The sequence below is a fragment of the Salmo salar genome, chromosome ssa12 (genome assembly GCF_905237065.1).
Source record: "Salmo salar chromosome ssa12, Ssal_v3.1, whole genome shotgun sequence".
NCBI lineage: Eukaryota > Metazoa > Chordata > Actinopteri > Salmoniformes > Salmonidae > Salmo > Salmo salar.
In genome coordinates this window covers 12,162,640-12,176,281 of record NC_059453.1, presented here as the reverse complement: position 1 = coordinate 12,176,281, position 13,642 = coordinate 12,162,640, and the positions used below count along the sequence as shown (strand labels likewise).

The 13,642-nt window shown below is 42.0% G+C and overlaps 1 long non-coding RNA gene across 1 annotated transcript; it reads right to left on the bottom strand.

Moving 5' to 3' along the window:
- Positions 1–7,288: 7,288 nt before the first annotated feature.
- Positions 7,289–12,141, bottom strand: LOC106564196 (uncharacterized). The gene is made up of 3 exons (XR_001319427.2): positions 12,032–12,141; positions 9,064–9,156; positions 7,289–8,062 (listed from the first exon to the last, which is right to left on the bottom strand). It is a non-coding gene; the product is annotated as an uncharacterized lncRNA (long non-coding RNA).
- Positions 12,142–13,642: the final 1,501 nt, after the last annotated feature.

Below are 13,642 nucleotides of genomic sequence, written 5' to 3'. Positions count from 1 at the left end.
TCCTGACAATGCTGGTGTAACTGAGTCAGGTTTGTAGGCCTCCTTGCTCGCACATGCTTTTTCAGTTCTGCCCACTCATTTTCTATTGGATTGAGGTCAGGGCTTTGTGATGGCCACTCCAATAACTTGACTTTGTTGTCCTTAAGCCATTTTGCTATAACTTTGGAAGTATGCTTGGGGTCATTGTCTATTTGAAAGACCCATTTGCGACCAAGCTGAAACTTCCTGACTGATTTCTTGAGATGTTGCTTCAATATATCCACATAATTTTCCTCCATCATGATGCCATCTATTTTGTGAAGTGCACCAGTCCCTCCTGCAGCAAAGCACCTCCACAACATGATGCTGTCACCCCCGTGCTTCACAATTGGGATGGTGTTCTTCGCCTTGCTAGCCTCCACTTTCTCCTCCAAACATAACGATGGCAATTATGGCCAAACAGTTCAATTTTTGTTTCATCAGACCAGAGGACATTTCTCCAAAAAGAACGATCTTTGTCCCCATGTGCAGTTGCAAACCGTAGTCTGGCTTTTTTTATGGCGGTTTTGGAGCAGTGGCTTCTTCCTTGCTGAGCGGCCTTTCAGGGTATGTTGATATAGGAGTCGTTTTACTGTGGATATAGATACTTTTGTCTCTGTTTTTCCAGCATCTTCACAAGGTCCTTTGCTGTTGTTCTGGGATTGATTTGCACTTTTCACACCAAAGTACGTTCATCTCTAGGAGACAGAACGCGTCTCCTTCCTGAGCGGTATGACGGCTGCATGGTCCCATAGTGTTTATACTTGCACACTATTGTTTGTACAGATCAACGTGGTACCTTCAGGTGTTTGGAAATTGCTGAATGAACCAGACATGTGGAGTTCTATAATTTTTTTCTGAGGTCTTGGCTGATTTCTTTTGATTTTCCATTGATGTCAAGCAAAGAGGCACTGAGTTTGAAGGTATGCCTTGAAATACATCCACAGGGACACCTCCAATTGACTCAAATGATGTCAATTAGCCTATCAGAAGCTACTAAAGCCATGACATAATTTTCCTGATTTTTCAAAGCTCAACTTAGTGTATGTAAACTTCTGACCCACTGGAATTGTGATACAGTGAGTTATAAGTGAAATAATCTGTCTGCAAACAATTGTTGGAAAAATTACTTGTGTCATGCATATCCTAACCGTCTTGCCAAAACTATAGTTTGTTAACAAGAAATGTGTGGAGTGGTTGAAAAACGAGTTTTAAAGACTCCAACCTAAGTGTATGTAAATTTTCTACTTGAACTGTATGTAATTATGAAAAATTATAAATAACATTCCACCCATGAGGTCACTACACGGCGATTTGGTCATTTGACTGCAGGAAAGGCTACACACAATGGCCACCCTCCATGCTGACTACATTGCAGATGAATGCCAGATCTCAGAACGCCTGGATTGATGTTTAGGATAGTTCACCCAAATTGCAAAATTACACAGGTTTCCTTACCCAGTAAGCAGTCTATGGACAAGGTATGACAGCAATGTATGTGTCACGTCCTGACCAGCAGAGGGAGTAATTGTATTAGTTTTGGTCAGGACGTGGCAGAGGGTTTGTGTTTTGTATGTTTTCTACGTTCTGTCTAGTTTAGTTTTTCTATGTTTAGGTTTGGGTGTTGGACTCTCAGTTGGAGGCAGGTGTTGCTAGTTGCCTATGATTGAGAGTCCTATATATAGGTGTGTGTTTGGTTTGGGTTTTTGTGGGTAGTTGTATTTGCACTGCGTTATGTTAGCCTGCAAATCTGTTAGCTGTCGTTTCTGTTTCTTGTTTTCCCCGTTACTCACTCTATATAATAAATTAAAGTATGAGTATTCCGGTACCTGCTGCGCCTTGGTCTCATCACTTCAACGACACTTGTGACAGAACTACCCACCACAACAGGACCAAGCAGCGGAGGAAATCTGGCGAGGACTGGGGAACACGGCTGGTAAGGGAACCTGAGAGGCAGCCCCAATAATTTTTTGGGGGGGGCACAAGGGCAGTTTGGCGGGGCGAGGATGGAGGGGCGTGTGAAGGTGGAAGATCGGTTAGGAAATCCACCGACAGGTGCGACCACGGCCGTTGTGGAACGTGTAAGGGTTGTAACTTACCTCTGGGCAGGTGTCTAGAAGCCTTGCACTGGGCGCACACTGAGCAGGAGGAAACAAACCCTCACGTCCTTAACTAAATTGGGCCACCCGTACTTCCCACTAAGACAGCGCACCGTCCGACCGATCCCATGATGACCAGAGGGTGACGTGTGGGCCCAATAGATCAGCCGGTCGCGGACAGCAGACGGAATGTACAGACGACACTGAGGGGGAGCGGGCTCTGCACGTGACGCCCGCTCAATGTCCGCGTCCAGCTCCCACACTACCAGCGCCACCAAACAAGAGGCGTGTCTCTGTGTCATACAGCCGGGATAGTGCGCTTGCCTTAACGTTCTGGGAGCCTGGTCTGTAAAAGAGGGTAAACAAAACGGGTGAAAAACATGGCCCCACCTTGCCTGGCGAAGATTCAGTCTCCTCACTGCCTGGATGTACTCCAGATTGCGGTGGTCAGTCCAGATGAGAAAGGGGTGTTTAGCCCCCTTAAGCCAATGTCTCCATGCCTTCAAAGCTTTGACAGCCAACAGCTCCCGGTCCCCCACATCATAGTTTCGGTCCGCCGAGCTGAGCTTCTTAGCCTCTTAGTGACCCCTTAACACGGCCAGTGAAATAGCACAGCGCCAAATTAAAAAAACAAAAATCTCATAATTCAAATTTCTCACACATACAAGTATTATACATCATTTTAAAGATAAGATTCTCGTTAATCTAACCACAGTGTCCGATTTCAAAAAGGCTTTACGGCGAAAGCAAAACAGTAGATTATGTTAGGACATCACCTAAACAAGAAAAGCCAAACAGCCATTTTCCAATTAAGGAGAGGCGTCACAAAAACCAGAAATACAGCTAAAATTAATTACTAACCTTTGATGATCTTCATCAGATGACACTCCCAGGACTCAATGTTACACAATACATGCATGTTTTGTTTGATAAAGTTCATATTTATATCCAAAACCCTCATTTTACATTGGCGCGTGATGTTTAGAAAATGTTTTGCCACCAAAACTTCCAGTGATTTTGCAGAGAGCCACATCAGTTTACAGAAATACTCATCATAAACGTTGATAAAATATTCAACAGTTAAATACACAACATGTAATGAATGGGATTGGAACCAGGTGTGTAGGAAGACAAGACAAAACCAATGGAAAATGAAAAATGGATCAATGATGGCTAGAAGACCGGTGACGTCGCCCGCCGAGCACCGCCCGAACAAGGAGGGGAATCGACTTTTGCAGAAGTCGTGACACCAAGCTGGGCAACTACATATCTAACTAATATTGAGTTTTTTCCCTTTAGTCTGTGAAACCTAAAGTACATTCACAATATTCTCATAGGAAAGTGCACTAAAGAGTGAAATCTGACATGAGGATCACATTTTAATTAAAGTGTATATTCCTCCAGAAATGTATTCAATTTCTACCTGCATAAATCAATACTTAATGAGCTAACTTTCAGTATCTCAATTCAACCAGTCAGACGCTCCTTTTGGTTAGCAATGTGTTACCTTCATAATATATTTGCTGGGTTGTTTTTCCATGAAACCGTAGTTTGCAGGTAAATACATGAGAAACCTTACTCAACAGAAGGGTATACTACAAAGTAGCATCATTTATCAACTTTTGTCAGGCGGTGGGTGTAGCTGGTGCATGAAGTCAGGCGCAGGAGAGCAGAGATGAGTGAACAATGCACTTTACTTAAGAAAATAGCACAAAGTAACAATACCAATGTGCGAACAATAACGGTTACAAACAGCACCCGGAAAAAAAAACTGCCGGAAACATACCGACCTTGGCAATAAACAATCACACACAAATACATGGGGAAAACAGAGGGTTAAATACATGACCGGTAATTGGGGAATGAAAACCAGGTGTGTGGGAAACAAAGACAAAACCAATGGAAAATGAAAAGTGGATCGGCGATGGCTAGAAGACCGGCGACGTCGACCGCCGAGCGCCGCCCGATCAAGGAGAGGAACCAACTTCGGCGGAAGTCGTGACAACTTTGATAACCAACCAGAGATAACTACTCATTTTCAGGTTAATTAAGAAAGCTAAACTTAGATATGTGTTTTTGGTTGTGTGTTTTTGGTTGTCAGTTAGACCATGCCTATCTCATGCTTGCCTATCTTACAAAAGTTTTTAAGTTATTTCAGAATATTTAGGCAAGTTATATACTCCTCAGAGCTCTCACATTATTTAAAAACAGCAACAAAGTTCAGGACAAACACACATATATCACCTATAACGACAACCTACCATTAAATTCTATATGTGATTTTTACTATATATAAACACACGCATGAATAAAATAGAATTTGACTGTGTTGACTGTGTTATTGACTGGGGGGGGTCCTGTAGTACCCTCTCCCCTCCCTCCAGCCCCAGACCCGCTCCCAGCCCCCTGGTTCTCTTCAGACCCAGATCCCCCTCCCAGACCCCCTCCACCCCCAGCCATGGAGCTGCAAGGACCACAGGAGTGTTCTTCCCATGACCAACAGACACACTCAAACACATTCTCCTCATAACTGACAGTTGGAATACAACTATGGTCCGGTCCAGAAACTAAGTTCAACTAGACCCCATTGTAATGTTGGTGTTTGTAGATCTGAAGGAGCTGGGAAGGTTAAACACTTGTAATTGTCTTATTCAACAAACCCTTTCATTTCAGCAAAGCTTTATTGTAGTCCAGGTTGTCGTGTCGCATCAATTCGAATCTGGTATTAGAACAAATTATTTAGCAAAGAGTAACTCCTGTTTTCTTTGTACTTTAATTAATGCAAACACTTGAATGGTAAATATGATGTTCGTATATACGGTCTCACTGTAACACCATGCAGGGCAAAACAGCGAAGAGAGCGTCACATCCTTTGTTCTCCCTTATATACTCTGACAGAGATAGTTCCTGCTCACTGCTGGCCTGTCAGAGGGAGGATGAGCATGGTTTAAACTTACTCATCCTATCGTTGGCATGCAGGCTGGTCCCAGCCTCGTGACGCACTTCCTGTTGCCAGGTGTAGTTCTTGTCTTCAGCAGTTGACTTATCCGTAGTTTATGCTGGAGGTCATTTTGCAGGGCTCTGGCAGTGCTTCTCCTGCTCCTCCTTGCACAAAGGCGGAGGTAGCTGTCCTGCTGCTGGGTTGTTGCCCTCCTACGGCCTCCTCCACGTCTCCTGATGTACTGGCCTGTCTCCTGGTAGCGCCTCCATGCTCTGGACACTACGCTGACAGACACAGCAAACCTTCTTGCCACAGGTCGCATTGATGTGTCATCCTGGATGAGCTGCACTACCTGAGCCACTTGTGTGGGTTGTAGACTCCGTCTCATGCTACCACTAGAGTGAAAGCACCGCCAGAATTCAAAAGTGACCAAAACATCAGCCAGGAAGCAGGAACTGAGAAGTGGTCTGTGGTCCCCACCTGCAGAACCACTCCTTTATTGGGGGGGTCTTGCTAATTGCCTATGATTTCCACCTGTTGTCTATTCTATTTGCACAACAGCATGTGAAATTTATTGTCAATCAGTGTTGCTTCCTAAGTGGACAGTTTGATTTCACAGAAGTGTGATTGACTTGGAGTTACATTGTGTTGTTTAAGTGTTCCCTTTATTTTTTGGAGCAGTGTAGTAATAATAAAGAAAAACCCTGGAATGAGTAGGTGTGTCCAACGTTCTCTCTCTGAACCTATACGCTGTGCAAATCAATCCATGTGCTTACGCGGGCCACCAGTTGCCCATCCCTGATCTAACACGTTCTATGCAGTAATTGAAGTTGTGATGAATGCAATGGATTTAGTAGCTCCATTCAACCAATAGATGGCACTATCGACCCAAAATAAAATAAAAACAGCATGTGCAAGAAATTGCTTTCTTCTAATCAGTTAACATTATTAGCATAGACCTAGGGGATGGATTATTTATTAACTAAACTATTCCAGTACATTGTGAAACTCACCCTGTTTGTGAAACTCACCTTTACATTTTTTTGTTTTACCTCCTTTTTTTAATCCATCCGTACCCGGCTCCAGAACGATTCAGTTGGATGGGCCTTTGATTTCAGTTTACATTGGCCTTCATCAGAATAATCCCACAAAGGGAAGTGCCAGTGTTATGATTTTCCTTTGCAATGATGATTTATTTTTTAGATTGCACCTCAACTCATGTTGATTGAGCGCCCTCCTCTTCTTTCCAAAAAGGAATAGTTTCACCATTTTAAAACGAGAGTTCAGTTTACGTAACAGGGTTAACCTTAAAATGAGGGACGGTCGTAAATGAATCACTAATCACATAAATAAATAATCATCTTCAGAAATGATAACTTGCTGAATTTGCATGATATTTGTATTCGGCACCAACTCGCCCACGGATTGATGTTTCAGGACTGTCTCAATGAAGAGTTTAACATTGGACTAGCGCATCCACCGTCGTAGTACAGATTAAGCTTGACATGGAATGTGAAGCTAACTGGCTTTATAAAAGCCTGAGTATATCTAGCTTGCTTCCTAGTGTAACACTCTGATTTTAACCCCATATCTGTCCATATCCCATTTACATTACGTTTTACATTTTAGTCATTTAGCAGACACTCTTATCCAGAGCAATTTACAGTAGTGAATGCATACATTTCATTAAAAAAAATTCTCCGTACTGGTCCCCCGTGGAAACGAACCCACAATCCCGGCGTTGCAAACACCATGCTCTACCAACTGAGCCACACAGGTACAGTACAGACAGTGAGCTCAATTCCACAGCATCAGGAAACCATAAACCACAAAGACATAGGAACTCAAGACGGAAAACACCATCACTGCCTCACTAGTTTCTATGAGCCAGAGGAGTTGAGAAGGCACACTTGTAGACCCCACCCCTGTTCAGATTGCAGAGACAATTTTATTTGTCCAACTCACCTGAAATCACACCAGCAGACTCTCAAAAGAAAGAAAACATACCTGTGTGGTCAATGTGGGAACAGATTTCAGACACCAAGGAAACTAAACACGCACCAGCTAACTGACACAGGAGAGAAGTCTTCCCACTGCTCTGTTTGTGGGAAGGGTTTCAGTCAGTCGAACAAACTAAAGACACACCAGAGAACTCACAGGAGAGAAGCCATACCAACGCTCTATTTTGTGTAGATTGTTGACAGAAAAATTAAAATTGAATCCCACTTTGTTACACAACAAAATGTGGAAAAAGTCAAGGGGTGTGAATACTTCCTGAAGGCACTGTATCTGTCCATATTCCCACAGGAAATTCATCAATCACAGACATCATGTCTTTAAGTAGGATTTCTATAATCACCCATTTATTTTTCTCAAGTAATTAAAAAGAAAATTCGGTCACTGTATGACTGTTTTTAAAAACAGTTGTTTCAGAGGGAAATGTATGAAACAAAAACTTCTAAATAGAAAAATGAATAAACATACTGTATGTCGATTACAAAGCTCAGTCTCCTGTCTCACTTTATTATGGAAGCTTGAAGATTGATAATTTCGGGTGTTTTATAGGTAGGCTATACTGTAAGTATAATAGAGGTTATACACTTCCTTCTTTAGGCCTTTTCACACCAACAGAGTTGTTTGACTTGGTGAGAAAGGACCATTAGAGGTGGAGGAATTCATCTGGTCTCATACTGTGTGTGGAGGACTGAGATTGGAAAGTAGTCTAATGTCTGACCAAACTATACAAATATGTGGAACAGCTCAAGTCACTGCTTTGATGTTTGAGGAGAACGACAGGGTGTTGTCCAGGGTCAAGCCAAGGTTCTTTACACTCTAGGAGTGGGACACTGTGGAGTTGGCAACCACGATGGAGAGGTCTTGGAGCGGGCAGGCCTTCCCCCAGGAGGAAAATCAGTTTCATCTTGTCGATGTTGAGCTTGAGGTGGTGGGCCAACATCCAAGCTAAGATATCTGCAGGCACTCAGAGATGTGTGTCGCCACCTGGCTGTCAGAAGGGGGGAGGGAAGGCAATTGAGTGTCATCCGCATAGCAATGATAGGAGAGACCATGAGAGGATATGACTGAGCCAAGTGACTTGGTGTAAAGACAAAAAAGGAGAGTGCCTAGAAGCAAGCCCTAGGGGACACCAGTAGTGAGAGCATGTTGTGCAGACACAGATCCACGCCACCTGGTAGGAGAGACCTGCCAGGTAGGATGCAATCAATTTAAGCCCACTAGAAAGTGTGTGCCCCCAGGCTTGGAGGGAAGCAAAAGTCATTCTGCTACCTAAGAATAGTAAAGGCCCCTTTACTGTCTCAAATAGCCAAACAAACATATTCTTACCAACCCTTAGTAAACTTTTGGGAAAAATAATGTTTTTTACCAGACACAATGCTATTTTACAGTAAACGAATTGACAACAGACTTTCAGCGTGCTTATTGGGAAGGATATTCAACAAGCACAGCACTTACACAAATGACTGATGATTGGCTGAGAGAAAATTATTAGAAAAAGATTGTGGGGGCTGTTTTGTTAGATGTCAGTGCTGCTTTTGACATTATTGGTCATAGTCTGCTTCTGGAAAAACGTAGTGTTATGGCTTTACACCCCCTACTATATTGTGGATAAAGAGTTACTGTGTCTGCTAAATTACTAAAATGGAGGAAGGGATGGGAAAGCGGGCAGGTTGTCAGGCTACCAAACATCACTAGTTGCAGGATTTCATCTGGAGAGAGAAGGTAAAAATAGGTCAAGGCGTAGGTTAATTCTAAGTGAGTGGGACTAGTGGACACAAAACGCTCAGTGAATGAGGAGTGAATTTCGTCAACCTTCTTTTCAAAGTGATTGGCAAAGTAATCTGCAGAGAGGGGGGAGGGGAGGTGGATTAAAGAGGGAGGAGAAGGTGGCAAAGATTATCCTAGGGTTAGAGGCAAATGTAGAAATTTAGAGTGAGAGAAAGTGGCTTTAGCAGCTATAAAAGGCAAAGAGAATTGTGTTAGAATTACCGCAGCACTGAGGTTGAAGTTGCCCAGTACGATGAGTGGTGAGCCATTAGCTTATCAAGGTGTCAAGCTTCTTGATGAACTCTTCCAGGGCACCTGGTGGGTGGTAGATGACAACAATGTTAACCTGTTAGGGCTAGGGGGCAGCATTTGCACGTCTGGATAAAAAAAATGTACCCGATTTAATCTGGTTACTAATCCTACCCAGTAACTAGAATATGCATATACTTATTATATATGGATAGAAAACACTCTAAAGTTTCTAAAACTGTTTGAATGGTGTCTGTGAGTATAACAGAACTCATTTGGCAGGCAAAACCCTGAGACATTTTCTGACAGGAAGTGGATACCTGATGTGTTGTATTACCTTTAAACCTATCCCATTGAAAAACACAGGGGCTGAGGAATATTTTGGCACTTCCTATTGCTTCCACTAGATGTCACCAGCCTTTACAAAGTGTTTTGAGTCTTCTGGAGGGAGATCTGACCGAACAAGAGCCATGGAACGATGATGTCCCATTAGACACCTGGCGCGCGAGTTCATGTTGGGTACCCTCGTTCCAATACGTTATAAAAGAGTATGCATTCGTCCACCTTGAATATTATTCATGTTCTGGTTAAAAAAGGCCCTAATGATTTATGCTATACAACGTTTGACATGTTTGAACGAACGTAAATATATTTTTTCCCCTCGTTCATGACGAGAAGTCCGGCTGGCTTAGATCATGTGCTAACAAGACGGAGATTTTTGGACATAAATGATGAGCTTTTTTGAACAAAACTACATTCGTTATGGACCTGTGATACCTGGAAGTGACATCTGATGAAGAGAATCAAAGGTAATGGATTATTTACATAGTATTTTCGATTTTAGATCTCCCCAACATGACGTCTAGTCTGTATCGCAACGCGTATTTTTCTGGGCGCAGTGCTCAGATTATTGCAAAGTGTGATTTCCCAGTAAGGTTATTTTTAAATCTGGCAAGTTGATTGCGTTCAAGAGATGTAAATCTATAATTCTTTAAATGACAATATAATATTTTACCAATGTTTTCTAATTTTAATTATTTAATTTGTGACGCTGACTTGACTGCCGGTTATTGGAGGGAAACGATTTCCTCAACATCAATGCCATAGTAAAACGCTGTTTTTGGATATAAATATGAACTTGATAGAACTAAAAATGCATGCATTGTCTAACATAATGTCCTAGGAGTGTCATCTGATGGAGATTGTAAAAGGTTAGTGCATCATTTTAGCTGGTTTTATGGTTTTGGTGACCCTGTCTTTGACTTGACAAAACATTACACACAACTCTTGTAAATGTACTGTCCTAACATACTCTAAATTTATGCTTTCGCCGTAAAACCTTTTTGAAATCGTAAAACGTGGTTAGATTAAGGAGATGTTTATCTTTCAAAGGGTGTAAAATAGTTGTATGTTTGAAAAATTTGAATTTTGACATTTATTTGGATTCAAATTTGCCGCTCTTGAAATGCACCTGCTGTTGATGGAGTGCACCACGGGTGGCACGCTAGCGTCCCACCTAGCCCATAGAGGTTAAGCTTGAGTGGACAAGTGACAGTGAGAGCATGGAATTAAAATGAGGAGATGGACAAGAGAGAGAGAAGGAAAAGAGAAAATCTCCTCTTATCAGAAATTAGTAGCCCTGTGCCACCACCGCAACAACGAGATGCTCTCTGAATATGAGAGAACATGTAGTCAGATGAAGAGAGAGCAGTCAGAGTGGCAGTATTCTCAAGGGTAGTCCATGTCTTAGTGAGGGTCAAAAACTCTAAGGACTGAAGGGCAGCATAGGCTGAGATGAACTTGGCCTTGTAAACCGCAGATCGGCAGTTCCAAACGCTGCTGGAGACCAGGAATTCCACATGGGCTGTGCCTGCAGGGTACTCTAAATTAGAAGGGTTGGCAGCCATGGGCAACTGTAAAACCTTCTGAAGCGTCTTACCCAGTCGCGCCACCAAAAAGCTAACTATTCGGAAGGACAAGTGGACACACTTCAGGCTGATTCAGATTCCCATCTGCTGTACAAGCAATAACAAGTCTATACCCGTTTAGGAAAAAAGCATTTTAATGTATTATGTAATACTAGTTAGATAGCTTTGTCAGCATAGCGAAGGCATAACACATAGCAGAGGCTTCAGACTTTTATGAGATGGCTATAAATATAATCTACAGTGGTGGGAGAGGTTGGAATGAAGGTCAAACAGTCAGTCAACACAGACTAGATACATGGTGTCAGAAGGCAGTCAAGGAGCAGTGAGCAGTTATCCACTCTGTCAGATTACTTTAAGTTGCAGGTTTTGTGACATCTGTGGTTCTTAACAACCTTTTATTGCAGTGGGCTAAATCAGGGTCAAACAGAGTGTTTCTTGGTAGTCTTAAACCAATCTACGTTGAAACAAAAGTATTCACCTCACACACATGGTTATGAGCTTAAAAAAAGACACCTGTACCATGTCAGATATAGAGTTGAAATGTATTACATTTTCAGTTTGCATCCCAATATTACACTTAATATACATCACAGAAGACTGAAATATAATAAAACCATTTTAAATAGAAAAACAGGATTTTCATTGGGTTTAAAAAAATAATGTTGATTAATTATGAAATTATGAAAAATTATGAATAACATTCCACCCATGAGGTCACTACAGGGCGATTTGGTCATTTGACTGCAGGAAAGGCTACACACAATGGCCACCCTCCAAGCTGACTACATTGCAGAAAAAAACATTCAGGGCTTAACATTATCCTGGAGATGACTGAAAATATTGTGTTGTTTGATGCAAGAAACCACTTTACAAAATAAAATGCATTACTATCCCATAACATTATTACAGAGAATCAGACAAATTATGCTACCATCTGCCTATTGTCAACTTAACTTATTGAAGCCTGTCTCTAAATGAAACACTGCCCCTTTAAGACAAAAAAAAGCTCTTACCTGACACGCTTTTCATTAGATGTCTAGAAATGTACACATTTTGTACTCATATGTGGGCTGATATTCCTACTGCACAGCAGTCCCGGGGAGCTGCGTGGCAGTCTACTGAACATCTGTGCACATGCGCAGCTTAGAGGGAACATTGGTGCCAGCCACTGCCAGGGAAACTAATCCAAAGGATTGCTGTTATACCTTGTCCATAGACTGCTTACAGGGTAAGGAAACAAATGTGTAAGTTTGTCATTTTGGGTGAACTATCCCTTTAACATATCAGCTAACCGCATCATATGGTATAGCAATATGACGTGGCATGCAACAAATAAGAGACTCTGGAATCATGATTCTATGTGACCTAAAGAGAAAGGTCCTGTCCCAGGACCATGGAGTGTGAGGTAAAGTTGATCAGACACATTGGTTCCACACTGATGTCATTTCAATGTTGTGATGTTGAACAGATTTACTGTTCAACATGTGGAGAGGAAAGTGAATTATGAATAGGTTCTGAAAGAGGAACCCTTAACTACTTGAGAAAGGAAGGTTATCTAGAAAGTCAGTCTGTGTGCCACATTATTGTAGCTATTAGAATGCTGTTGGGGTGATTCCTCAACCAGAACAAAAAAATACCATGATTTCTGAGGGGATTTTAATGACACTTAAGTAAGTGTTACCAGGGGTCTCTTCACCATCCCCAAATCCAAAACGAATTCAAAGCAACCCACAGTATTATATAGAGCCATGATCGCTTGGAACTCCATCTCAAATTACAGTGAATTAGCTTTAAAAAAACGAATGAAACAACATCTCACAGCACAATGCCACTTTAGCAACAGCTAGTGGGGATCCTAATAAAATACAAATCCTAGAAGGGTCTTTTGGAGGAAGGGTTGTTGACATATATTTGACATTTGTATCTTAAAGCATACTTGAGAAATAATTAACTGAAGTTGGAACACTGGTGACATTTAACGACCCTGTAAAACATCCGTTATCTGGTTCTCAGAAACAAAAGCAGGTGAGTGTGTTGTGAACCTCCATCCAAGTTGATTTGCTAAGCTTAATCAAAATTGTTGTCATATTGCCTTAGATGTGATCCTAGAAAGATTTTAATTAAACATTGAGCATTGAACAATGCCTTCTTAAGAAGCTGGTGGCTCCAAAACCGCCATAAAAAAGCCAGACTACGGTTTGCAACTGCACATGCGGACAAAGATCGTACTTTTTGGAGAAATGTCCTCTGGTCTGATGAAACAAAAATGGAACTGTTTGGCTATAATGACCATTGTTATATTTGGAGGAAAAAGGGGGAGACTTGCAAGCCGAAGAACACCATCCCAACCGTGAAGCATGTTGCATCATGTTGTGGGGGTGCTTTGCTGCAGGACGGACTGGTGCACTTCACATAATAGATGGCATCATGAGGGAGGAAAATTATCTGGATATATTGAAACAACATCTCAGGACATAAGTCAGGAAGTTTCAGCTTGGTCCCAAATGGGTCTTCCAAATGGACAATGACCCCAAGCATACTTCCAAAGTTGTGGCAAAATGGCTTAAGGACAACAAAGTCAAGTTATTGGAGTGGCCATCACAAAGCCCTGACCTCAATCCTAT